General features: G+C 42.7%; 1 protein-coding gene and 1 pseudogene across 2 annotated transcripts in view; both read left to right on the top strand.

The window, feature by feature from the left end:
- Positions 1-24975, top strand: part of EBF2 (EBF transcription factor 2) — a 179869-nt gene that overhangs the window by 80270 nt on the left and 74624 nt on the right. The gene's annotated exons all lie outside the window — the stretch shown is intronic.
- On the top strand, positions 5968-6086 carry LOC118612567 (annotated as a pseudogene).

The following is a 24975-nucleotide window of genomic DNA, read 5'->3' as shown; positions in this document are numbered from 1 at the left end:
GAGGGAACCAGCAGAATGCCCGTAGAGGCAGCGCAGCAGGGAGGTGACGGGGCAGCCGACGGGGAGTGGAAAGGTGTCCGACTCTGAATTCGGAGGTGGGACACTGTACAAAGTCACTTTGCCACCCTTAAATGTTGGTTCCTCATTTCCCCAACAAGACAAACAATAACTACCCACTGTATTTTAGAGCCTTTGTTCCATGAGACACTTGTGAGAAAATAAACTATGAAAATATTTTGCAGAATGTCCCGTATTAATCTATGTAAAGTACTGCCACCTTCATCACCTGTGGGGCAGAAAGGTTTGCTCTTCGAGGTGAAGTGGCAGTTTTAACAAAGAGCTGAGTCATCAGGGGGCAGGAGGACAGCCTGGACACGAAACTCCACTGCCATCTTCTTTCAAAGATGACAGCGAGTGCTTTTCGGTGTGTGCTCTGACTCCCCTGTCCCATGTTTTAAAAGCAATAGAAGATGTAGCAATAAATGGGGTCCTAGCCACATATTTCCAGTCTATCAATGTGGATATTGGCAGATGCACAGCAGTGGGTGATATGTCAATCTGGACTTCCTGCTTCCCTCCACTCGATGAGCAGCGTTTCCTTGGGGATAAACGCAAACGTCATGTGTTCTATATCAATGCTGTTGACATAATAGTCTGGACTACATTCAATTCTGATGGTGTGTGTGTGTCATCTTGAGAAAGGATACTGTTTAAATGTTGGCATTTAAAAACGAAAGTGGGTGAGAATCCGAGGGAGGGCGACCATGAGGACTTCTCTGCCACAGCAGTGCCACCTGGCCCCTGCGGGCTCCAGCCTCGCCTCTCCACTTTCTCCCACGGTCCCGGCTCTCTGGCGTCTCCTTTCACCATCCCTCTGCAGACCCCCCACACATCCTTTTGGTATCATACTTTTTGGGGTGGGGGTGTGGGGTGGAGAAAAGGTACATGAATATTTTAATTTCGTATCTATACTTGCCAAACACAGTAGGTAGAAGTTAAATGTAGCCAAAATGAGAGCTTTTAAAGGGATCCAAACTCAGTGGGAAATTGGGTGAAAGTGTCCTTGATTGTGGCTGGTGGAGGAATGTCATTTGAGAGTATAAGCAGTTGACTCTCCCAAGCGCTCTCCTTCTCCTTTAAAAAATATCATCAGGCTATCTAAAAATATAAACAATGTGTTGAAAAGAACATTATTTAAAAATATACTTATAAAAATTTGTTTTCATCTTTATATGTTCCTGGAAACATGAATATATACATTTTACATGTTGGCAAAATATTTATTAAGTCTCTATGATGCCCTTAACCTTTTAAGCACCCCAATGCTTACAGTCTCATAACACACATAATCATTAATCCTGCCCACGAAATGCCTCTGGAATGTCTCCCTCTGCTCTATCCCCAGAACTTCCACCCTAATTTAGGCTCTTATCTCTCATCATGACAAATGTAATGGCCTTGAAGCTGTTTTCCTGTTTTTAAGCCCTTCTCATGCCCAAGAACTAACTTCCTAGAGCACAGACTTGACGGCATGATGGTGTTCTCTGCTTGAGGACCAGGCAGCAGCTGCCGGTGTCCGCGAGGGAAGCCCACCGAGTCCAGCTCTGGTCTATGGCTCTGCCAGCCCAAGACCGAACCCTGGCTGTCCCTGCTGCAGTGATCTATCCAGTTTCTCCACTCTGCCGCAGCCCCGAGCTTTTCTTGGGGATGTGCCTTGGCCTTTCTTCTGCAAGACTCTGATTTTCCAAGCATCGGGGGTTCTCAGGGCACCTTGTTCACAGCTGTCTCACAGGCTGGCACACTGTGCCTGCATCCTCAGAACGGAGACCCCAGGTCCCAGAGCTAGTGCAGCCATCACTGTGGTGAACAAATTAGGCACAGCTCCTACCTTCGTGGAGGCAGCAGTCCGTTCAATGAAGGCAGACATGGTATAATTAAAAGTGCAATGAGCGTTAGTATCATCCAGCACTGCAGGGTGCTATGGCAGCAAATGATCAGGGGACCCAAACCTGTGTAGGGAGCAGGAAAGGCTTCCTGTGGGGAGGGACCTGGACAGGAAACCTAAAGGATGAACAGGAGTTCCCTAGGGGGAGGGCCTGAGGGGATGGAGGTGGGTGGAGTAGGAAGGGAGATTAGAGTGGGGCTTGAACAGTGCAGGTAAAATCTGGACGAGCAGGGAGGACAGAGTGGTGGAAACAACTACATGACATAGAGTTTTTCCCATTGACTCTCTTGACGAAGGCCGCCGTCGATTTTTTTTTTTTTCTTTAGCTCAAGAAGCATTTGCGAGAAACGGGACCAGTCGGTTGCCTTTGCCTCTCGGGGACCTTTCTCCCTGGACTGGTGCTATCTCTGCACTTGGCATTGAGAGAGCGGGTGAAACGGACACACTGGTCTCCCTTCTTGGCCTGCGCGCTCAGGTGGAGCCACTGAGCAGCAAGGTGACCGCCGGAAATCCAGACCCAGGTGGCTGTGCTTAACAGCAGGCAGCCTGCCCTGGCAGCCCTCTGGGATGCTACCGAGGCCAGCATGGAGGCTCTATGTAGTCCTATATCACTCTTCCTCCGCCTGGACTATTTTGAGAGACTCCTGCCATCTTTCTCTCTCCCACGCACACCCTTAATATGACTAGAATATAGCTAGTTCGAGCTAACATATGTTCTTATAATTATGTTGCTAACATGATAGATTATTTATTCTCATCATTTTTTTTTGAGTCACAGCTCTGTGTGCAAAGACTAAGGAGGTTGTTTAAATAAAGAGATAATAACACACCTTGACAGCAACTTATATGTATAACAAAAATGCCCCGGCCTTTAAGAGATCTCAAATCTGCATTCCATCTGTTTACTTTGCAACCTAATGCACTGCTGGGAGGCCCACTTTCCTGTTGGGAAGCTGCTGAAGGGGGACTCAGAGGCTCTTCTACTAAGCTGTCACTTCCTGACTGTGGGGAGCAGAAGCCCTTGGGCATCCAACCCTTTGAGGCGGCTGGGGGTGTCACCTGTCCAGGAATCATCATTCAGCGGCGGGGTGCACAGTGGATGAGTACCCTTTGGGGCCAATGAGTGCTGGGACTGAAGGGACCTCTGCAGTCCTTGGGGCCAGCCTTCCCCTATTTCAGATGGAGAATCTGAAGGCCAAAGCACAGTGTCTAGTTGGTGGCGGTGCAGAGGCTCAGTGACGGGCAGCCCAGATCACTTGCTCTGACTTTGAATTTAGTGCCTTTTCCCCCACATTGAGTGGGGCCAGAGGCCAATGGAAATGGATTCTATCATCCAATCTGGAAGGCAAACAGGAATCAGCCACCCAGTTGGCATCCTATGACTTGTCTAGGAAAGAGAAGATTTCATCTCTTTTCTCCTGACTAAAGTTTAGTAAGGCCTGTATTATTACCTTAAGGAAAACCATGTGTTCATTCATTCCTTCAGTCATTTATTCAACCAACATTTAAGGTGCATCTATTATGTATTATGTATACATATTGAGGATATCATAATCAATCCAACAAAGGTTCTCCAGAGCTTTCCAATACAGTGAATGCACAGCTAACTAACTGAGTCATTATGGTCCAGTTATTATGGTAAAGAAATACCACAGTGGTATGTGCCATGTAGTGAAGTGCTTAAGGTCCCGTGGAGGCATAGAGCAGAGGACCCTACCAGAGGCTGTGTTAGGGCTGGGGGTCTCAGGGAAGGCTGTTCTTTTCTGGGCCTCAGGTTCTTGATCTGCTCCTTAAGTTAGTGATCTCTGTGGAGGCCATTTGTTTCCCTGTCCTAACCCCGAATAAGGTGTGAGGCTGTCCTGTGGAAGATCCAAGAGAAGCACAAGACAGATCCCATCCTTCAAGGGGCTTAAAGCCTAATTGGGAAAAGAACTTCATACTTACAGAACAGAAAGAAAAAAATCTAAAGCATTCTGTAGGCCAGAGCTATGTTATATGATGAATACAATAAATACTAAAAAAAAAAAAAAAAATTCAGCAAGGGGAAAGAGTAGATTGAATTGGTGTAAGCAGGAAGAACTGTGTGGCAGAGGTGGACATTTATTTAAATAAAGTATAGGATTTGCATAGATGAAGGGCAAGTTGGAAGTTGGGGAGAGATTAACAAAGTTTGCAATAAGAAGTGAACTTGGCAGATTAGGGAAGAGCCAAAGGCTGAAATGATTTGTAATAGTTCTCAACACAAACACCCAGCTGGTTTATAAATTCTCACATACACAGGGTGAACACATATCCTGGGTAGCCCTGGACAGTCTTGGTTTACGTACCCATTTTCCTGGTGTAAATATTCACAGAGCTCCCTTTGAACACTCTTCAAAGTGTTCATCTTAAAAATAATTAAACAAAAGTATCATTTCTGATAAATCCAGAATGTTAATTTTGACCTTGCCTTTTTGTCTTAGGGTACATGCCGTGCTCGAAGCCATTGCTTCTTCTTTCTGTGCCTTTGCCTATCGATGAAATGCTTGGTGCTTTCATTTCTTCCTAGGAACCTATGAATCCAAAAGAAATCTTCAACCTCATTCTCCCTTTAGTAGAACATAACAATTCACCTTTAAAAGTTGCAGAGAAGTAAAAACTCACTCATCTCTGCTCAAGCAAAGTGTGTGTGTGTGTCCTCTCTCCTCCCAAGTGAATTTCCACGTTTTCAAAGATCTGTCTTTGTCTAAAAGGGTTGGAGAACTGAGTTGGATGACTTGGAAAGTATTTAAAAATTCTTTGGATGCAGGCATCACAGAAATACCAGGTGGCCATTGGGAAGTGAGGGGGTGGATTTCATCCAGCGGTGGCTCCATTTATCATGTTCAGCTGATGGGCCAACTAGGATTCTGGAGCAGAGAATAAAGGACTGTACGACATGGGACTTGATCCTGCTCTCACAGCTGGTAATCCCAGCCTGGACCGGCCTGGGTTCCAGCTCACGTAACCCCTCCTCGGGCTCTCTCCCAGCCAGCAGAGACGAGTCTAGTTGCTGGCACAGTAGACCCAACACCTTTTTATGAGTACTAAATTTGCAAAAATAATAAATGAAAATGAGGCTGTGTGTCATTTCAGCATGTGTTCTATATAATGAAATAAGATGGTGATATCAAATTACTGGCTAATTTAATTGCCCGGAAAAATTAATTTCTAAAAATGCCAAATAATTTCCAAATCAGATAGATTAGAGCAGCAGCATCTATTTTTGGTTTTCATTTAAAGAGAAAGACATACAGTATACTCAGAGATTTTTTTTTTCTTTGAAAAATCTATAAAAAAACTACTTTATCCTGGGCTGGGTACCAGCTCAGGGTGGGAGTATAGGGGTGGGAAGGTGGGGTGGGGGGGGGGGAGGGAACCCTTTTACTTTCCTTTCATGTCTGAGTTGCACTTATTTTTCTTCTGGTTTCTTCTTACTAGATTGTGTTTAAATTGTAGAAGACTGGCCTAAGATTTGTTAACTGGCTTGTGAATTATGCATTTCTGGTACAATCTGGAGCAGTAAGGCATTAAAAGATTGCCTGAAGGTTGCCCAAACCCTGATCTGGTTCTATGCCTGAGGCTGGTGATGAACAATTATGGTGACATCTCAGACCCTGGCTCAGTGATTTAAAATACTTTAACCCATTCCTCCCTGAAGGAGACCCAATCCTTTTGTTGTTTATTTGCCTCTAGTAAATCTCACTCTTGTGTATTAATATACAGATGCAGCAATGGATAAGATGTCATCGGTGGTTATTTCTGTCCCTCTTCGACCAAAGTAGATGAGATGTTCAGTGCAGTGGCCAAAGGTGGCTTGGCTACCTGCCTTAGCAGCCAGGAACCTTCTGGAAAAGGGGAGCATTTAGATTCTGAGAACTCATGTGTTGTAGATACATCCTTTATGCAAAGACTCTGCATGTACTTTTTGGCCCTTTAAGGTAATTGGACAACGAGGTCAATTTTATTGTACATTTCTATTATTCTTTTAAATAAAAATGTGTGTCTATGGCCGTGCTACCCTGAACAAGCCCGATCCCATCTGATCTCGGAAGCTAAGCAGTATCGGGCCTGGTTAGTACTTGGATAGGAGACCACCTAGGAAGACCAGGTGCTGTAGGCGTAAAAAACAAATAAATAAAATAAGGCATTGTAAGCTGACATGTTCTTGCAATCTGTGAGGTCAACCAAGGGTTGCCTTGCCTAAAAAAAAAGTGCACATCTAATATGGGGTGGACACTGGTGATAGAAGCCATCTTATTTTAGTAAACTATAGAAGTTGAGAAGCCATTGTGCGAGCTTAAAGAAAGAAAGGCATCCGCAAAAGTAATGGAACCTAGTATTCCATTATCTATCAGTCATTGATAAAAAGGGAAAACAGCCAGCTCAGTGGGATGACTCACTTCAAGTGCTCTTAATGAGGGGGCCACCCTTAATCAAAGTCAGTCTTCAGACTATATTTATTAATACATTTATATACTGATAGGCTGTGCCCTGTTGTCTTCAAATGAAATTCCAGATCGGCTTGGCCTCTTGCTTACTCATACAGTTTTTATTTCAAAATGTAATGAGGTTAATATTTCTAGCAATAGTGATTTAACTGATGTAAAACATCTCATCCAAAATGCCATTCTCTGTGGTACTGATGAATGCTCCTAGGTCAGCTCTAGGCAAAACTGTGAAGTAGGTCAAGTTTATTTTCAACTTCCCTGACTGCCTCCAAATGTGGTCACTTTCCTTTCTTTTTAGGATTACCTCCCTTTTATCCTTTCCCCCCATTCCAAAACCTCCCCCGCCCCGCTCCTTCCTCCCTTATGATAATACCGTTCTCATGCCCTTGATTTTTTCTTTCCTGCTAGTGAAGGGATGATCCAGAAACCTCACTTGCACTAAGGGACTAGTGACTTCTTATATAACCCTTCTTTGGGTACCTGCGTTTTAAAAGGGCATGACGAGGACCACCTTTAAACCCATGAAAGGGATCTCTGATAGCCAGCTTTTAGGCGTTAGTAGGAGGAGTGTTTTGTCAGGAAGAAGCTCTTGTGAGCTTTTTATTTAGCCCAACTAGAGGTTCCAAACTGCACGAGAACCTCTGTTAAATATAAAAAATATTTTAAACAATCACCAGACTTCCAACATAATTATGAGGGTATTTTTAATAACTCTTAGTAGTTAGAAGGTATATGGCATCCAGATTGCCTGGCTTTACTCACAACCCCACTTCTTTCTACCTGTGTGACTCTGGGCAAGTTACTTGACCTCTCTGTACCTCGGCTTTCTCATCCATAAAATAAGAACAAAAATGGGAATGTACCTTATTGGGGAATTGCGAAGATTAAATCAGTTAATGTGTAGATAGATGGTATTTGGAAAGTGCTTGGCATATGCTGAGCACTCAAACGGTAGCAATGATGATGAGGATGATGACAACGAGGATGATGATGACTGAAAAATATTGAAAAGTAGAAGAGTATATTTGTGCAAGACCTATTACTTATTTAGCCATGATTTCTGATGTGTGTTTCGATTGCTAGTTCACTTGCAGTGATCCCCAGCTGTCCAGGGGTCTGCAACCGTAGCTGGAGTTTGCATTAAAGGCACACCCTGGCCAGCCTCCCTTTGCAGAGACGAGGAAAGGCAGAAGCAGTCAGTGCCAAAGCAGGATTAGATTTTGGAGCTCCCAGAGTTCCAAAACCCAGGAGTTCTGTGAGATATGTTCATTTTTCAGTTAAGGCTCCATTTATTTCCCTTGTGTTCAGGGCTCAAGGAGGGAACCACTATTTCCTTTACTTTATGAGTCACAGTTCTGTTCTGTCATTTTGGGAAGGGCCTCAGGCCCTCAACAGTGTTATCACTATACAATTATCTCGAGTAAAGGCACACAGCAAAGAGCGTTTCCTTTTTGATGTAGTTATAAATGTCGCGTCATTTTGAGATTTAGGAATGTGATCAGGAGCTCTGTTTCCTAGTCAAACAGGGTATAATTAGAGTGGGACTCTGGGCCCATCCCTCACAAGACATTGTGACTGGGGAAGGTGAAGCAACGGGCTGGTCTGCTTCCTCTGTATCAGAGGGGTATCTGGAAAAGAAGTGCTTTCTCACCGATCGGAGCTGCTCTCACGTGGTTGCTTGCTCCAAGTCATAGAACCAGTTTGTCTTCCCAGAGGAACAATGCCTGCTCTCCAGAGAAATAACAGGTTGGAGTTTTCATTCATCCACAAAACCCCTGAGCTGGGTTGAGTGTGTGTGAAAGGAGAGACACTGCATGTTGTCATTTTTGGATGTTTGAAGACAGGCTGAAAAGAAATCAAATCACTCAGACAACCAGTTCCCTTAGGATTAACCTCTCATCAGATTCTACCACCACAATAGAGGAGACTTGTCGAATGACTCTGTGAATGAACGAATGCGTGTATGCATGCATACTTGGCCAACTAAGCTCTTTGGAAGAACTTTCTTACATTGTTCCTGTCCTAAGAAACATTCATTACACATCTTCCATCTAACAGACTTTCTGCTCCGTGGATAGAGTTGAGCATCACGGTCCCTGCTCTCTAGAGGGTCTGAGTTCAACTAGAGAAACAGATGAGAAAACCAAAAATGTCAGAAGAGCACATGAGTGAGTATTTCTCAGAGATCTGTATCAAATTTATAGGAAGGGTGCCTCCCTACCTCTGTCTGGGAAAAGAGTAGAATCACGTGTTGTTTCCTTGAATGGGCGATGCCCCCCCAGGGTGAAGAATGAAGAGGGGCGACCAAGGTAGGGAGGAGGGGATGGCATCCAGGTAGAAGGACTGCATGTGCAAAGGAGAAGGGATGCGTGCCCCACAGCAGAACTTCTAGTCCCAGTTAGCATGGGACCCTCCGGCCAAGCAAAGGAGCGTGGACTCATCTGAATGCGGTGGCCATGTTGGGGGTCGTTGGGCAAGAATGAAAAGTTTTTAAGAAGGGGGTGTGACCTGACTGAATTTGCCTTTGACTAGAGCTAGACAGTGAGGGGAGGATTGCGCCTAGGGGAGAGAGACTGCAGGCAGGGCAACTGTTAGGGGACCGTCGGCTAATCTGGGCAAGAAATGATGGAGGAGGCTTGAACAAAGGCATAGTGGTGGATATACAGAGTAGGGGACAAGCTTGCAACATTTAGAGGTAGAAGCAGCAGTATTCGATTGGAGGTAAAGGTGAGGAAGAGGGAGAATTCTAGGCTGCCTTCTAGGTTTCTGTCTTGGTTGATGGATTGGGGGCATAGTTGGGAAGTAGTTGCTGGTTGGTGTAGGTAATGGAGATGGGGTAGGTGGGAAAATAACGCCATTCCTGTAAAATACAGAGAATAAACCTTTCCCATTAGGAGCAGCTTCCCCTCCCCACCATCCCAAATGACTGTTGGGAAAGTTGGGAAGTCTTTGGTACTTTTCCATTTTCTTTTCGTCACTTCTCTCTCAGCAGGCATGTTTACATATGGTAAGACACCATGCTAGGCCTGGGATATAAAGTCATGAGTAAGGTACAGATCCCGTTCGCAAGGTGTTTACACGCAGGTCTCTTCCATGCACACTCTCCATGGCCTGTGCTCACATTCCCTGAGTCCTACTCCCAAAGGGAATTTGTTCTTAGTTAGCTATTGCCTCATTCCAAATAGGGTGTTTGCCAATAAAGGCTTAGGAGATTTGGCTATTCTAGGTGGGTGTGCTTTGATAGGAGAGTCTGGAAGTTGAAGAACTTATCAGAAATGATTCATTCTAATGGTGGAATTTCCCCACCATACCAGACAGCAGGAGAGACGCTTTTGGTCTGTGAGGACTTCCTGATGCTTCGGCAGGCAGACCACCAAGGTGGCAGGCTGCTCTGCCTTCATCTAGGGCCATTCTCCCACTCCCAGACCCTCGCTCATGCTGAGACCACACTTCAGCATTCTTTACTAATAGCGAAAGACTCTCCCACCTTTGGAATAAAAGAAAGACCATTTTAGAAGGTTTAAGAGTCCTGAATCCTTATATAGCCCCAGGAATATAAAATCCCTTTTCCCAATCAATTTAGTTACCCTCCAGCAGCATTAAAATTTAATACAGCTGGAATCAGAACCACCTTGCCTCCAACTTTATTTTTTTCTCCCATAATCCCAGTTATAGACCCATTATTCAGCAGCTCTCAAAGGACTGCGTTATCAGAAACAAGCTCTACAGGCTTTTACTGTATCCTTGAAGCCAAACACAGCTTAAGCTGAAAGATACATAAAGTCGAGGAAGAAAGAAATAGTTGATTCTATATAAATGATGCCACTCCTCCTGTATCCTGATTTTAAGATAAGAGACCCTTAGTATTGGGTGAACCTAGGTAGACTCTCTTTGCTTTTCTAACCATGTGATGCGAGAAGCTTCTTTCAGGCCAAGAGCTTGAATCAGGTGAAAATAAAACACAGGTAACATACATGAAAGGGTGGCATCTTTGCCTGGGCTCCCTTATCTCGATTGCCCCTGAACTTCAGCAACCCGCAAAATTCTAGATGGGAAGAAATATTAGAAATTTCCTGGTATAAATGATCACATAAATATTGAATGGAAGATATACAGCCTAAAAGAAACTCACCGAGATAAGACATAGGTATTGTGTTCAGCTTTGGGGCCACAGTGGAGGAATATTGACACCCTGGGCCTATGACAAAGAGAGCAATTAGAACTATGCAGGCTATGAAACCAGATAACAGGACGTGTAGTCCAGGTCTTAGGGCCAGGGGAAGCTTGGAGCAGAGCAGCCCAGGGTAGGAGGTGAGTGGGCAACATGGCAATCTTCACGTGCTGGAAGGATTATCACACGGAATAAGGACAGGAATCAAGCCCTTGACCTTAAAGGTCTAGCCCATTGTTTTGTTTTATATCTGAGATACCTGAAGCCTAGAGAGTTAAATAACTTTCTCAAGAGCAGGCCTGAATAACTGCATCCTGTCCTATTAAACAGTGGCTGCGCATCAGAATATCAGTAAGGCCCTGACCCCTGGGCTGGATATGCTACTGCACTTAATAATCGAGCCATTGTTTATTTTTTGAAGGCCAACCATGTACAAAGTTCTGTACTAGATGCTAAGGGGGACTTAAACAGCATACTTTGACCTCTGCCTGCAAAAGCTTCTAGTCTTATTCAGGGGAGAAAAGATTGACACCCATGAGGAATGAACTAGCTGTAGTAGGCAATACACCAGCGCGGTAAGAGACATGGAGTGGTAGATGTTTTTACGGGTTTAGAGATAAGAAAGATTACTTCAGCTAAATGCTGGGTTACGAAGTCGCTTATAAACTTCAGGTGAGAAGTTTCCTTTCGGCCGTCTGTCATCTGTGTCTCTTCCTCACATGAGCTCGTGGCTCCTTGCGCCTTATGTTCTTCTCTTGTCCCCGTAGAGGACCCAATATGTGCCAAGCAAATAACAAGAGCTTAGCATAACTTAAATCAAAAATTTTAAGCAGATGAATTTTTAACAGTGACGTCCTCCTTTTTAAACTCATCTGTTCAGACAGGTATTTTCTAAAGAGGAACAGGAGCTTGTTTGGGGTGTGGCTGGGGCCACAGTCTGGGGCACACTGGGGCCCTGTTCTTTTCTAGGTCTTTTTCTTCTAGCTGAAAGCTGATAAGGACATTTGTAATCTTTCAAGATACCGGGAGAGTCATGGGGATTCTCCGAGATCTTATTCTGCTCTATTTCCAGCAAGGAACGGAAAGGAGAAGAATGTTCCAGATCAGAATAGGCCTCTTTCATAGTGTTTTGGTGTTCTGATTGGGGACAATACTGGGAAGTGCTCCATTTTCCTGGGGTTGTCTAGCCTCTCAGCTAAACCCAGTGGTTCCTATTTTAAGGGGTAGACAGTTGTCACCTAACCCACGAGCTAGGGATCTGGCACTAAAGCAGTCACCAGCTACTCTTCCGAAGGTCAACCCTGTTTAAGAGCCTGTGCAAGCAAGATGGTAGCAAGGAAGAGCGAACCCTAGGAGTGAGGAAATAGTTCTGAAGGAGATGTTCCCACCAGAAGGCCTCTGAAGCCTGTCCTAGTTTAACAATTCTATTCCATAGAAGAAACAAATATTTGGCCATTAGTCCCATTTAGCTCCTGCACACTTGAGACAAGGTGCTCACAGGCTTAAAGAGAAGAGAATCCTGTGAATCTCCCTGTGAAAATGAACTTCAATGTTCATACTGGTTCCATGGAGGAAAATCCCGTGCTTGAGGACGTCACCCCTTCCCTGAGGTGGAACGTGGGCACATCTGCAAAATGTCTTCCAACCCGCTCCTCGCCCAAGTCTGCGGAGCAGCCTGGGACCCGTAGAAGAGCATGGGCAGCGGTCATTAAGCTCTGTGACATCCGAGGGGAGCTGCCCCTGGGCCTGAGGGGCAGGGCGAGGGGGGACGCAGGGGTGCTCCGGTTTCCAGAGGGTGCTCCAGTTTCCAGAGTCACCCTCGCCTAGCAGCCCCAACCTCCTCAATTATCAAGGAAAGGAGATAAATGTAGACTCTCCAATTTAGGCTTAAGTCAAGTGAGGAAAGACTTTTAGTTTCCATTTCAAGAGTGATTTTGGCATGTATGTGTCTCTGAAGCTGCCTGAGGAGGGGGCTAGGGGTTGGCCTCTGCCCTGGTGACCTCAGACAGCAGTTAATCTCCATGGAGCCTCTCTAAAAGGGGGACAAGCCCCACAGGGACGTTGTGTCAGTTTACTAATGGCTGTAAAAGGCTTTGAAAACCCCCAAGTCCTGGAGGAGCGCTGCTCCCAGCAAAGGGAAAAGGAAAACTGCATTGCCAGGACGCTGCCGCCCAGTGACATTCCTCCTCGTGGGTAAAGGAATCAGTGGCTCCTCCTGTTCCTGAGCCCAATGTAGGTGGAACGGTTGTCAAACTGGGTCAGGGTCCAGGAACTTCCAGGTAACAAGGAGCTCAGCCCCGGAGGAGCCAGAAGAATTCAGAATAGGGGTTTGGGGGAGCACTGAGAATCAAAGAAAACAAAGGCGGAGATAGTTTTAACATCCTCTTAGCATGTCAGAGCTAAGACAGAGCCCAGGGTGTTTGGAAAAGGAGCTACTGCAATTAATTAATATATTAGTTAATTTATTAATCTAACATTTATGGAGTTTATTATATAACTTGTATACTATTCAACATATGATACATATATTATATAGAGTATATGTATATATAGTTTTCTCATGTGAAGTATTAGGGCATGGTAAATCCCTCAGAAGAATTCTTCAGTTTTTCCTGAGACCGAAGTGTTCTCACATTAATGAACACCAAATACAAGCCATTCGTGATACCAAATTGCATGAAGTATATACACCCAAGTGAGCGCTGGAGTGACTGAGAAGTAGGGAGGCCACAAATCTAAAGTGTTCCAGTGTCTGATGGTCACCCGGGGCCCATGCATAGGCTTTTTAGTTTTCTGTTTTCTGAAATGAAAATGTTTTTTTTTTGTTACAATTTTCAAAACTGCAAATTGTGAACATCTCCAAAAAATATCTTACAAATGAAACAAACATAAATATACTACATCTTAAAATGGTTAAAGAAAGCCAGAGTTTGGCCCCAGTCATTCTGTTTCCAGCTCCCTGGAAACACCTTTACTCGTGGGCTCCACAGATTGAGGACAGACAACGAACCAACATTAAACTAAGGGGTACTGAATGGTACATTCTTTAAAGGTGCCTGATGTAGCTTACCATTTAACCAGACTCCTTCATCTAAGACATAAACCAAATTGCACTGGGAAAAGTTATATTAGAATACAGGTTTCTGGAAGTGGCTTTCCAGTTTCCAAATGGACAGGTACACTTGAGAATCATGTGTGCTCCCTGGTGAAGTTCATTGTTCTTCCTAGGCATTTCCAAAGCCTTTTGGGCTCACCTCTGTCTTGGGACTCAGGAAAGAATCTTAGGATTTTCTCTTTGATGTTCATCTCTTTCACTGGACCATGAGTTCCTTGAGAGCAGGGACATGCCCTTCTCTTTCTAGCCTCCAGCACAGTGCTTATCCAATAATAGATACTCAATAAACATCTTTTGAATAAACAAGGAATCCATAATTTAGCTACAGTGCAGACTGAAAAGGACTAAAACCCCAGGTCATCTTAGGAATGAAAATGGTTCACTTTGGACACTCCCACCACATTTTAATAAGTTTCTTGGAGTATTATAAATAATGGTTTTGTGACATTGGGGAGTTTTGTAAAGAAGGGGACGAATAGGGCAGGACCAGTGGACGGTGTAGATGTGGGTCTGGCTCTTCTGACAGCAGCTAGTGGTCCGGGACAGTAGCTAGATCCTTCTGGTCAACTTGGGTGTCTTCAATGCTTCTCCACAGCATAAGGCACAGACTAGGGGTTAGATGATGGAAGAGCCATAATTTCTATTGTCCCTTCTTTTCCCAGACTCCTTTGCTTCTTCTCTAGTATTATCATCTCATTCTCCTCCAAAGAGTGTCAGATGGGAAAGGTGAGCAGAAAAAAGAAAGAGCAGCAATGATTAGGGGTTGCAGGTTCTTGTCCAGCCTTAGTAGCAAGAGGAAGCGTGGGGGTGGGGTGGCCCCAGCGATGAGGAAGCAACAGCCTCTACCCTGCCATTACTGCCACTCCACTCTTCACGCCTATGGGTTTTGGTGTCACACCCTATCAACTAACCAATGAAATAATGCTTGAAAAAATATTTTAGAGATAGGGTGCTCTATAAATATAAAGTATCATTATAATTGTTATTAAATCTTGCCAGAGTAAAGTATTTCCTTTTGGATGAAGTTGTTTGGCACACGGGAAAAATAATCCCCACTGTTAGCCTTACAAATAGCTAGCAAACATTTACTAGTCTACCATGTGTGGGAGAAGGGGAGGCAGTGGTGGTTGGGGGTCTCTCTCTCTGTATATACATATTCCACATGCCTTCCCTCAAGAGGCACATGGAAAATGCAATGAATGAAGTCATTCTTGCTCTCACCTGGTTTAAATCATTACTTGCCTAGTCAAGGGGGCTGGTGCCTATTTTAAGGTCTTTGAGGAACCAAGCAGAAATCAAGGTTTTCATTTCAGATGGCCTGCTAAACGACGCCTTATCCAAGCCTCAATGTCTTTTTTTTTTTTTTTTTTTTGCAAAATGAAAGAATGGAGGGACATGACCACAGAGGTTCCGTTCCATTTCTGGTAACTAATGAATCTCTGTGGCTAATGTTTCTTAACTCTTATCTCTGGGATGCTGAGGGTATCATGAGATTAAGAAAACAATGTTCAGAGATCTTTGAAAGAAAAATGCCAAGGGTGCAGCTCGGGGATGGAACCAGCTCCAAGGTCCATCCCCAGCTCTACAACCTGCTAACTGTCCGGATTTAAGCAAATCATGTAACCTTCCTGTCCTTGTTTATTATGTCAGAAAAAAAAAGTGCAGCTAGTAAGTCCTACCTCAGAAGGTTGCTGTGAGGCTCAAAGAGGTATAAGAAAAACTACTTTGTAAATTACTCTTTAGACATAAGTCATCGTGAACCCTGGCTCTGCCACCAGCTGCAGTGGAATGTTGGGGCTGCCCAGAGTTTTCCCCCCAGGGTCTCTTTCAGTTTTAACAGTCTATTTGTTCATGATAATATTTCCAAATGTGTGTGTGTGTGTGTGTGTGTGTGTGTGTGTGTGTGTGAAAGAGAGAGACAGAGAGACAGAGAGAGAGACAGAGAGAGAGAGAGAAATACCCTATTGGCTATCTATATGTTTTAGAATCATCAAATATACACATATTTTTAATTAGAATGGCTTAGATGTCATCCAGTCCAACCTGCTAAGTCACACAGCCATCCTCTGTGTAGCATCCTCGATAATGGATTAGTTACTGTGATCGAGAAATCACGCTGAACAAGGGAGTTGATTTTGATTTTGAGCAGAGTTATATATTAGTAGGTTTTTTCTCATATTGAATCAGATCTGCCCCTTGGTAAATCCTTCCCACTGGTCCTACTTTCTGTCTTTGGGAAACCTAAACAATTTAAAGTTATTGGTATTAGATCTATCTCAAACTCCTCTCTTGTCTAGGTTGATAATGATCTCTCTGCTTCATAGATAAAGAGGAAGAACAAAATTAAGTGACTTGTCCCTGGTTACACAGTAGGACCCTTCAGAGAATGATGAGAACTTTGTGACTGCTGCTTGCGCCTTCTGAGCCACATAGAAATGCTCTTTCAACTTACACAGAGAAACCCCTGTTTCCTTTTACCAACAGACAGCAGTCCACTGATTTGTTTTGGATTCTTTTGTTTAGCTAGATGTTTTCATTACATTAATTGTAAAAGGTTTTTGTGGTTGACCAAGGCTAGCTCATTAACACACACATAGAAGAAACCAACACATAACTGAAGTGATGGGTCAGGAAGCTGGGGAAAGCTGTCCTACGTGAATGTTTCTACATCAAACTTGAAATCATGTTAGGAAAATAGGTAATACACAGACATAGAAATATCTCTGAAGTTTGAAGTAATGCTCTCAGTTTGAATGAATTCAATGATGTAAAAGTAAAGAAACTGGGGAGAAAAGATCACTGAATGGAAAAGTTAGGAGAATTTGAGCTTTATTTAGTTGCAATGTGGAATATCATCCTTGGTCACTCATTTTTAAAATTTTTAGGTATTTGTCTTAAGAGTAAAGACACCACAACAGAAAAATGCACAGTACTTGTTTTGTGTGGAGCAGCAGGAAAAAGGTGAGAATAAATAGGGAGACACTGTCCTATTTCCTTGGCTTCTAAGGAGGGATCGCCTCGATCTTTCAGGAGCTCCACAATGAGGGGAAGAAAGCGCAAGTCTGCGACTTCTCGGTATGAATACGCAGCTTTTCCCTTAGAAATTTAATGCATCCTAAAGGGAAATGTGGAGATTATATAGGACTCACTGCCTCCTGACAATACCAACCACATTTTCTAAGTAAGAACAAGGCCCAGGCAATCGTAGGGCCGCTGAGCAGATTAGGCAGAGCCAGCACTGGAGCGCTGGGCTTGGAGTCTAAGCCCGGCCCTCTCCCCACTGGATTACTGATGGCTTCATTCTCACTGTCCAGAAGATGGACACCCTAAGCCCAATTGCCCCTTCCTTCCTTCTGAAAGCATAAAGAGTTACTTAAGCCTTTCATTCGGCCACAAAGAAAATCTTATCTTCAACTCCTTCAGTTATAGCTCAGTGTTACAATTGCCTTAGATGCATTTCTCATATTTAGATTTAGTATATTCCAAGGTTAAGATATTTGTCTTCTATATTTGCTGGAAACAAAGGAAGAATTTTAATAGCTGTACAATTAGAGGAAAGAAAGAAAGAAAGAAAGAAAGAGAAAGAAAGAAAGAAAGAGAAAGAAAGAAAGAAAGAAAGAAAGAAAGAAAGAAAGAAAGAAAGAAAGAAAGAAAGAAAGAAAGAAAGAAAGAGAAAGAACAAAAAAAGAAAAAGAAAGAAAGGAACTAGGCTTTTTTTCTTTCAAAGTAGGGGAGGAAAAATAACATTAACACAAAGGAACACTCTTACTAAGAGTAGGTGGAGAAAGGCATCTGAAAAATAATACCTCAAGATGCATTGAAACATTTTAGGGAATTAGGGAATTCTGATCTCCTGAAAAAAAAAGAAAATTAATATTAAAGACAAGCTGTGAGTTTCCATCTGGCCTTGCCGCTTTCGACTAACGCTTCCATGACGGAATTCATCTGTCCATCAACTGTCAAAAATTCTCCTGTCAGTAAATCCCACGATACCCCAGCAAGCCCACCCCGCTCAAAATATTCCGTGCCACAAACTATTCCGAATTCTGAATTCCTTTTTTTCAAGTCTCTGTACTATAAGACATAAAAGTTGTTGCCCTCCCCTATTTTTTCTCTTCCTTTCCCCCAAATCTCTCTCACCCACATCCTCTAGTATGAGGGGATGAGAGAACTTGAGTGGAAAATTTGGGGAGCCCTCAATCATTTGGAGATTGCATTCCCACCAAGACCCTTCTGAGCTTTTCTACTAGAGTCTGACAACAGACAGCCCACATCTGTTTTAAAACACTGAGTGGTTGTGAAGTGTGAACTCCCCACTGTTTAATGTAACTACATGACTATTTAATGTACACAGTGGTAGAGCCGCTCAGAATGCCAAACTGTTGTGACATGCCTGAAGGACATATATAAACATAATATACTGTGGTTTACGGTGACAAAGAACATCTATGCCACAAATAGGGAGATCTGTTTGTTCACCAGTGAGGTCCTTCCCCCGCCCCATCACCCATGTCAGCAGTGAAATTGACACGGGGCTAATGAATCGATAAATCCAGAATGGGCATAACATGCTCTATTGTAATAATTTTAAATTCAGAATTTCAAAACCACTTATCTTTTAAATTAAGCTGAATATATAATGCAGAGGGAATGGGGGGGGGGTGCGGAGAGGAATGAAAGTGGAGAATGCTGAAGATTTTGGCCTCTTCCTGGAGACTTTAACTTTTGTGGGCATTGGGAGAAATTAGGTGACATTTTGGTGCTACTTTTGGTAAATTTGTGGGCTGTAATTTTCTGTATGTATATTGCCGTAGATAGAAAAACATCTACAGCTACTGCTACTGTTAATAAATGAAATAAGAGGGAAGACATTATGGCTTTGCAAATATATTTCATTTTTGATATGTTTCTCCCAAAGGTGAATTCTTGTACTTCTGACATGTCATTAATCAATTGATCAGAATCTGTTATTTTACATCTCATTGCTACAATTCTAATTAACCTTTGCGAGTTAAATACTCATCAAAAATCAACTTCAATGTAGCCCCCTTTTCTCTAATCCAAGCATTTCAATAAAAGCTTTTCTTTTTTATCAGTCTTTTACTAGGAATTAAATGGAAAAGATATATTCCGTGTGGTATCTATTGCTCTTTAGGGATTTTGAAAACCTAGAATAAAATATTTAGGCATGAAAAACATACGAATATTATATACTCTTAGTAGGTCACCAGAGTGTAGACTCCGCCATTCTTGAATATACATCTAGGAAAGTGTGTGTGTTTTATTTTTTTTAAATTCAAAGTTGCTGTTTCTCAGAAAATACTATTTCCATGGAAAACAAAACAAAACATACTGAAACAACAACAACAAAAATCCCTTTGTAAATGATACCAAGAAAGAGAAGGGAGATTTATTTTGAAAATAAATTTTAAACTGCTATTATTGGTGTCATTTAAATTATGCTATTTGGGTAAAGGCTAAGATTCAACTTTATCCATTATTGAAAATAGCAATGCGAAGTTCCTAGAATTGGGAAGACTTACTCTTGCCTCTGACTGTTACGTTTCGGGGTTCCCATGATTGGTATATTACTGTATCCTGTGGTTTGCATAATTTTCCCCAACAACTTAGCAACCATCGAGGGAATAAATCTGAGAAGGCCTTTAAAGTAAAATAGTGAATGCTTTCCTGTTTGCCTTCGAACCGCAGCCTAAGTCCCACGACAGATAAACTGTCCCAGGCACTGAGGACTTTTCTTATAATGAGAATTTTAAAAAAGACGTGGGGAAAGCAGCTGAGAGAGGAGCCGAGGGTGGAGAAATTCAATAACACAGCAGAAGGGGGAAAGAAAACCACTTTTGTAGATCAGGCAAATAGGAAGTTTCAGTGTATGGTCTTTTAGAAGCCGGTTGTCCCTTTAAAATATGGTGAAAGTTGTTTTTTGCTTGGACATGATTTCCTATTATATTCTTCTCCACTCATCTGCTGCCTTTCGTCACACTGAACGTTACCATCCCCGAGAAACACCTCACATTAGCTCCTAATGCGCGTAAGTTTCTGGTTACAGGGCTGCAGATGCTGTCTGACGTTACCACCCTTGCACTGCCCAGCGGACTTTAACGGGCTTTTATTTTAATTTCCTTTCTCCCGCTGGTTGCAACTTTGGAGCCGAACACAAACCTCACCGCGCAAACAGGGTTAGTGCCTCTTTAAGGAATATTTAAATTGCATTTCCTACTGTCAGTTAAGTCTCATCAATCATGTTTTTAATTAAAAAGAAGGACATCTACATCCCACTTTCGACTCAAAGTGCATAATGAAATTGTAGATTGGGGCAGCGCTGGAGAGTTTGAGCACTGCTCCACGCATTCTGCGGAGATGCGGGGGAGGTCAGGCACACTGGCGCATATGCAAGTGGCAAACAAATAACACTCCTGATAGGGCCGGTGACATGTGTCAGCCCTTGTCATCGAGAAACAAGAAAGGCAATGTGCCCAGACAAAGGGTAGGGTGGAATCTCTACACACTGGCAGAACCTGACCCACGCGTGAGGGCTTTGTGTAGCAGATGCCTCTCTCATTGTTCTGCGCCTCCCTCCCCAGTACCCCTGACAACAGCCACTGCCGCTGGCATTCCACCCTGACATCTGTTCAGCTTTATTGATGCGGCCCTGGAGGAATTCCCAGTGTAAACAGGGAATTCTCTAAGGGAACCCCATGTTGTAAAGGGATGAGCTGCATAATGCAAAGATTTAACCACTATTTAAAGGTGTGACACTTGATTGAAAGTGACTTGATTTTTACCCCCTTTCCAATCCTACCTCCCGCTCCACCCTTAACAGTATTTGGCACACGCTGGCTGCGGCAACACCCCACCTTCCCCTCCTCATCGCTTTGTTTTCCTGATGCATAACTGTTAGAAAGAATGAAGGGTGCGGGGCCTGGGTCCCACCATCCAAAAGAGCCACTTAAAAAAAGAATTCTGGGTTACAGTCAATTGAATCTACTTGTCGCGTTGGGATCCTGCCCCTTGCCCACCCACACTTCTGGCGAGAAACAGCTTGAAAGTCACTTGGTCCTGTGGCTGAAACTAATGGGGTGGGCTTTGTGCTCCTTGCTAGAAGCAACTGTGGCAATTTACAGTCCCTGGGCAGAGCCTAGCTGGACCGGTTCTGGCAGTGCTTTAACTTAGGGGATTTGCCTTTGGAATTTTATGTTTTTGGCAGTGCAGCCGTAGGATGTTAATACGGATTTTTTAAAAAGCAGACCTGTTGAGAAATGCAATGCATTCATCTTTGCCCCAGCATATGTACACGTGCTCTCAGGCCAGCACTGAAATGCTGTAGCCTCACTCAACTTCTTGGCTGATATTCAAGTACAGGGAGTGTCGTGAGAGCTCAAGCCACGTACATTTTCTTGCTGAGCTGAACTGTGCAGAGAGCCGTCAACAGGGCCCTGGGCAGCATGACTGCATCTAGTTAGGAGTGAACTTGACTTGTTATAATACACGGACACAGTATCTCTTGTGACGCTGTGGGCTGGGTTTGGATTCGTGTGGGTCCAAACCCCCACTCCCTTCTAATCCACTAGTGGATAGATGAAATTTGAAAGTTACAATGACTCCCTTCTGACTGATTCAAAATAAATGAGGTTCTGTGTTATCATAATAAGGGCAAAAGAAAATGGCAAACTTACCAAAGTACGAAGTCCAAAGTCATAAAAAAATCCGTCTCTATAAGGGCCTGAAGCATTGCTGACTGTGTTTTCAGAGAACGGATATCAAAAAGAAGAGGGATGTGTGTGTGTGTGTGTGTGTGTGTAGGCCTGTTCTTCACCTAGAGTTTTAAGACCTGCTTTCAGCTGACTCTTTTCCTTTCTTTGACAGAAGGTGTCTTACGCTATAAGGCAGTAGATCCTGCAGTCACAGGAGTTGACTTGCCATTCAGGCATGCTGCCGTTCCTGCTGCCACTGAATGAATTTTTACTTAACAATGGGAACTGCCTAGAAATTTTTTTATTTCTAAAAATAATTTGTACGTTTTCTTCTGATTGACACAATGCATGATTATCTTAGAAAATTTAGAAAACATGGACAAGCAAAAGAGAATAAAATGAAAACTACCCATTAACCCATCAGTCAGGAACAATTATTAATTCCTGTGGTTAGTCTTCTTCCAGTCTTGTCTCTCTCTTAGTTAAAAAAGAACAATTGTCCTATGTTTACTCTTTTGTAGTCTCTTCTTTTTAACTTACTACCTTTCAGAATTATTAAATATTCTATAACAAATCTGAAACAATTACATAGTATTCCTTTGTATATCACAGTCAATTATTCATTTCAAGACAAATATGGTTTCCACTGTTGTATTTATTATAAACACTGCTGCAAGGAACATCTTTTGTTGGTAAAGGTTAAGCATATGCATGACTCTTCGTTTGGGAAAAACCTTTAAAATATAATTGCTGGGTCAAAAGCCATATGCCTTTTTTAAGACTTTTGATCCATGTAGCCGTACAGCCTAAGAGATCACACTACCACACTCTGACCCGCAGCACATCAGGGCGTCCCCAAACGGAGGCCTTGTCGGCATATCACGTGTATCTGTGTAATGTGGAGCTATGCGTGGAGAGGCCACAGTCCCTTTTCCATAGATTCGTGACAGCATTTCTAATTAACGTGTCCGTTCCCAAATCCCTCCTCATCTCTTCTTTGCTGCCTGCAATGGTCGAAAAAGAAGTACAAACAGCGAAGTGGTGATGGAAACCTCTGAGTCTGGCAACTTCCCTTCCTGTCCACTTTAAAGTGAAAAATAAGTTAACGTTGACATTCTTACCAGTCACAGATTTAAAATGAATTGAAAATAGGATGCAGGCCCCCTTCTGAAAAATTCACATGAATACTCCGGCATGTCTACCAAGACCTGTTGGAAAGTGGCAAAGACAAGATGACTCACAGCTCTGTAAGAGGACGCTCTCTCACGAGAAGGGGGCCATTGATGGGCTGCCCCTTTAAGCACAGTTTTTCTTCGCTGAGTCTGAATATACCTTTTGGGATTCAAAATAATTTTGCAACAGTGGATACAGACCTTCTTTATTTGTTATTGGTCTGGGAACAGCAACAGATTAAAAAAAATATTACCAGGTCAAATAACAGCTGTTATTAAGTTCAGCTTTTATTATCAATTTGCCAGTAGAATCCGGCAGTAAAAAAAAAAAAAAAAGTCCACATCTGAGCTTTTTACTAATCAGTACTCTCATTTCACTAATATTCTAACGACTGTCAATTTACTTCAGTGCTGCCATTTGCAGAATTTTCCAATTAGCAGCAAACCTGTTCCACCTTCTCCTGTAATTACGGGGGACTCAGTTCAGATCAGCTGTGGCCAGACAGCATATGATGTCGTTGCCAAAATCTGTGCAATGTTGTTTTTAACCTTTGCGTGTGCTGGCACAGTTTTAACATCTCTGTTTGTAGGCAGGAGGCTCCCACAGTAGTGGCATGTGTCAAAATATCAAAATTATTTTTAATAAACACAACGAGGATGAAAACATAAATATGGGCATATTTGGTTTTTGGATCAATTTAACGTCTGTTTCAGATTCAGTAATGTTTCCCCAGCTCCACCTCATTTATTATTTATTTATGTATGTATTTATTTATTTATTATTTATTTTTAAAGTCAAGAGTCCTTTGAAAAGGAACAATTGAGAGTTGCTGAGTTAAACCAATTTCTTCCTTCTTCCTTCACTAGTAAAACAACAGTTATTTAAAAATCCTAAAGTTTGGAATGGAGGGATTCAGTGTTTATGTAGGATAACCCTCTCGTTTATAGAAATGAGGAAAGTAAGGCCCCAGCTGGAGAAGGGACTGACCCAAAGTCACATCGCTAGTTATGTGCAGAACTGGGGCTAGAGCCCAGGTCTTCCGCCTCCAGTCCCAAGGTTCCTCCCACTACTGCATTCATTCCCCTCCTTCTCTTGGTGGCTTCTAAATATGGCAGTAGAAAGAACAGGAAACCCTCACCTGGATTCCTCGTTTCATGGACTGCCTCGTTTCATAAATGTTGCTAGCAACATCAAAACCAATCAAATTCTCTGAAAGCTGCCTAAACAGCTGACATTGCAGTAATAACAATAGTGAGGCAATAACTATTATTGCTACATGAAAAAAATATATTTAATAATAAGCTCATTGATTTTTAACAACATCTCTGTGTTGCCTAATTGATGGGAAGTTGTATGTTTGTGTAGCCGATGGGGGTTATGAATTAAATATGGCCGTCTTTCCTTGAGGGATGCATGTCAATGCAAGAAAGACGGAAGATCTACATTTCCCCCAAGCAAAATAGTTCCCTTGTAACAGAAGCAAGGAAGACTGAAATGCGAACAAAAATAAAAACCATCCATCACTGTTTATTAAGTGCTGCTACTTGAAGGTAAAAGGGATATTGAACTGTTTTTAAATTGGAAGGAATGTAGCTGGACAAAATATTGATGGTAATATTAGCTGGGTGACAAATTTTATTCTTTTGTCCACATTCATCAAAGGAGCAATTTGGAGTGAATGATGCTCTCTATGCCCATAAACTGATTTTTCTTCCCTTTTTATTTTTTAAGCACACTTGTTTATTAAGGAACATGTTATAGGAGAGATGGTACCTTCTGGTTCAAGCTCTCTGAACCTTGCTGTACAAGCCAAAGTTTCCACAACTGCTTTAGACCAAGCCATGCACTGATCTCCAAGGTGCGTGTATAAAATTTAATATGGACTTCAAAATTGAGGCAGACTGAGTCTGTTCCCACAATTTAAAAGAAAAGGGGTGGATCAGATTTGATTTCATTTTTAGCTGTGGTTTTCAAGTGGAAGTTCTGAAGCATTTATTTATTTTTCCAAATTTATAGTGTGCCCCTTCAGTCCAATGTTCACTGGCTGCCGTTCAATGAAAACATCCAAGTTTCTATGGCAAAATGGGCTGAGGCAGGGAAATGAAAATTGAAAATGTCGGCTGACAATGAGAATTTCAATAAAAATTTAGTTTGAAGTTTCATTCGCTTCAACTCTACTCAACTTCAAGTCATTTTTGTTTTTGTGAGGTCATGAAAGTGCCGAGATGTTTCACAAAAAACTTACCAGGCAGTCGTGTACTCAAAAATAAATGGATGGTTGGATTCAAGACTCGGTCCAATCCCCAGTGATTTTAGAAAGGCCTACTGTGTGTCCAGGGGTCAGCGTCCCTGGCACCTCACCTTAGATTTTTGGAATCCAAATCCTTCCA

Source organism: Rousettus aegyptiacus, unplaced genomic scaffold, assembly GCF_014176215.1.
Source record: "Rousettus aegyptiacus isolate mRouAeg1 unplaced genomic scaffold, mRouAeg1.p scaffold_m13_p_16, whole genome shotgun sequence".
Lineage (NCBI taxonomy): Eukaryota > Metazoa > Chordata > Mammalia > Chiroptera > Pteropodidae > Rousettus > Rousettus aegyptiacus.
Note: the sequence above shows the minus strand (reverse complement) of the source record. Positions and strands in the feature narration are given on the sequence as shown.